This window comes from Dipodomys spectabilis, unplaced genomic scaffold, assembly GCF_019054845.1.
Source record: "Dipodomys spectabilis isolate Male_0828 unplaced genomic scaffold, ASM1905484v1 ptg000003l, whole genome shotgun sequence".
Lineage (NCBI taxonomy): Eukaryota > Metazoa > Chordata > Mammalia > Rodentia > Heteromyidae > Dipodomys > Dipodomys spectabilis.
Genome location: NW_024870680.1, coordinates 18,454,891 through 18,458,084, shown reverse-complemented (window position 1 = coordinate 18,458,084; position 3,194 = coordinate 18,454,891). Strand labels below are relative to the sequence as shown.

At 41.4% G+C, this 3,194-nt stretch overlaps 1 pseudogene; it reads right to left on the bottom strand.

The window, feature by feature from the left end:
• Positions 1-2,033: 2,033 nt before the first annotated feature.
• Positions 2,034-2,842, bottom strand: LOC122114149 (annotated as a pseudogene).
• Between the last annotated feature and the right edge of the window lie 352 nt (positions 2,843-3,194).

Sequence of the window (3,194 nt, the reverse complement as noted above, 5' to 3'; positions counted from 1 at the left end):
GCTCAATGATAGTGCCCAGGCTCTGAGTTCAAGCCACAGAACTCTCTCTCTCTCTCTCTCTCTCTCTCTCTCTCTCACACACACACACACACACACACACACACACACCCTCATCTGGTATTTGAGCCAGATTACACCTGTAATCCCAGATATTATAAGGAAAAGGCAGGAGGATGAGAAGCACAAAGGCAGCCAGGGAACAGTTAACATGACCTGTATTTTTACAACTAGAAATAGCTGAGAAAAAAAGAAAATTGGATTCATCAGAAAATCGATGTCACCGAGCAAACTGTTACCCAAAATGTGGTGACAGATGAACACAGCTCTGGGTGGGTCACTGGTATCAGAAGCTACTGGAGAGAGAAACTGGGAGGGAGGACAATTTCAAGGAAAACTTTAACAAATCTCTCATGCCAGCATGAGAGTAACATGTTTGGAGGTGGCCTCAAGGAGGCTCCACACTTTATCCCAGCTCCAGAGACTGTCACGGCCAAGGTCCAACATTGGAGGCTCCTGCAATTTGCTTTAAGAGTGGGACAACTTCTAAACTCTGGTTCCATGTTGGCTTTGAAAGGATGTCTCCCCAGGCTTTCTTTCCCATCTGGTCTTAGCTACAAAACTTTGACTAATTGGTTAGTTTTTTAAAAATATTTTCATCACCGCTTTATAATGTCCATCATGATCCTTTGTGATCTGGTAATGCCCGGATTACCCTGTCAGGCATCACCAGAGGTGGAAATCTAGTCTCTGAGCTTAAAAAAAAAATTAGAAGAAATTCCAGGTATCTTTTTCTTTTTTGTGGGGAGGGAGGGGAAACATTTTTCTATCTGCAATGTCAGAAGATTTCAGGAGTTAAACCAAACCAAAAAAAGAAAGGTCATTTTATTGATCCATTCATGTGCTAGTGGTTTTTTTTTTTTGTCATGTTTCTGTTCTTGAAAGGTAAGATCACTGTCAAAAACAGAGACAAAAATATATGGTTCAATTCTGCTTTATTCATAGATAGAATAGTGTCTGTGCCATCTGGCTGACTGTCAAAGGGAAGATACCTCACCTGTCAACTTTTCATGCCCTAAAGTTCTCATACTTGAGCTTCTTTTACCAGAGTCTAGCATAATTCTGTGTGATTGGGTCAGGATGTTTTCCAACCTTATCCACATTACTCTTAGCTAATATTCCATTCCTTAGAGCCATCCTGTGACACTGAAAGAAATGCAATTTTACCAACACTCCCTCTGAAGATGTCATTTCTCCTAGAGGAAAATTTTCCTTTAGAGTGCTTTGGTGTACTTAATGCTGCCAGTGAACTATAAGACCTCATTGTATTTTTTAAAAATTCATTAGAGAAGTTTAAGTAGTGTTAATTTAGTTCTTTCAGTTTTGGTATATTCCTTTTAGGATTTTAAAGCAAACTAATTCAAAAGTTGGTAGAGAGTTTATGACTTGGCAAAATAATTTCTGCTTTTCTCTTTAAAAAGGCCTTCTGAAGTGATTCTTTATAGAGGGTTTCAAATTTACTGTATTTATCATTAGTCAGGAAACATTGCCACCGATTTTTAAATGGAATCTTATTAAAATAGGAAGTGATATACAATTTCTCCTGGTTTTCTCATCTTAATTTGACTTTTTGAGGTTGAATAGAGAAAGGGTTAAACACAGAAGTCTGGAGATGCATTGCATGGTGTCAGAACTCACTCTAACTTCCTGATCAGCTCTGGGAAAGTTTCTCAATTTTGTTGCCACATCGGTATGATGTATAAATAGCTATAATTGCTTCATAGGGTTGTTAGAAGAATTGAGAGTTAATATTTGTGAAATGCTTTAGGGTAGTGCCTTATACATGCTCTCAGCTATACAAAAGATTAGTTTGAATTGATGTCCCTAGGAATCCAGAAAATGGAATTTTAAACCATAGGAATCAAGAAAATGGAATTTTAAACCAAGGACTATTGGGCTCTCCAACTTGAGTGTTTTTTTTTTCCCCTGCAGTGCTGCCCTTAATGCTTTGTCATTTCAAATCAGCTCACTTCTATTCACATACTCGCCCAACTAAGCACACTCTGGAATGAGCTCCTGTGTCCTACGAGCACACACTGGGGGTTAAGTAATGGCTGTTTGGCAACATGTAGCATGTGGAGGAGAACAGGAATAAGGGAAACCTTTTCTCCTGCTAGGGTGGGTGACAGATGTCTCAAAAACATCTCTGTAGCAGAAGAGAATGAGGATGAGGTGGGAGCTGCAGGTACTCAAGCCCTTAGAGTTGCTTCATCAGCGTTCAGCCTTAGCACTGAGTGAATAATCAAAGCATAGAAAACAAAGACCAGAATCACGTCCCTCCCAAGCACAAGGCAGACCATGCCTAACTGGTAAAACCTGTTAAGAGTAATATCATTACAGTCCTGTCTAATGACCCCAAAGTTAGAGCCCAAGCTGTGGTCAGTTTCCTTGTTGGAGCAGTATTGCTTTTGGGTAGCCAGGACAGGTAATTAGGATGGTCAGCAGGCCATCTGAGCACCATAGACAGGGTGGCTTTGATGATGAAATCTTCAGTGACTATGGAAGGGTACTGAAGAGAGTTAAAAATGACTGTGTATCTATCCACTACTGTGCACAGGAAGATGCCCGACTCCATGCACATGAAAGAGTGGATGGCATAGATCTGAGCCAAACACTCAGGGAAGCGGATGGCCTTTGCATCAAGCCATTGGATGGCCAGGATCTGGGACATGCTTGTGGTTGCCGGGCCAATGTCCACCATAACCAGGACATTAAGTTACCTATACATGTGCTGGTACAAGCTAGGCTTATGGAGGGTGGTAATTAACATAAGGACATTAGCAAAAATGGAGGGACAAAGGGTGGACAAATGCAGCAGTGGTACTCACTGGACACTGTATTGAACGTGGACTACACAACTTGTGGGTGGGGACAGGAGGGAAAAATAGAGTGAGGGAAGGGGTGGCATTGTCTAAAAAGACATCACCTGACTTGTGAAACTGTGACCCCTCTGTACATCACTTTTATAATAACAATAAAATGTCCACGTTAATAAAAGAACACTAGCAACAAGAGGTGAGAGACAGAGCAGAGCCATAGGTAAGGAGATTGCTGCCGCTCATGCATGCCTGGGAAGCTCATGAGGATGAGGCAGACAGTTGAGATTCAGAGCTGCTGGGGAGATATCCATGTCATGG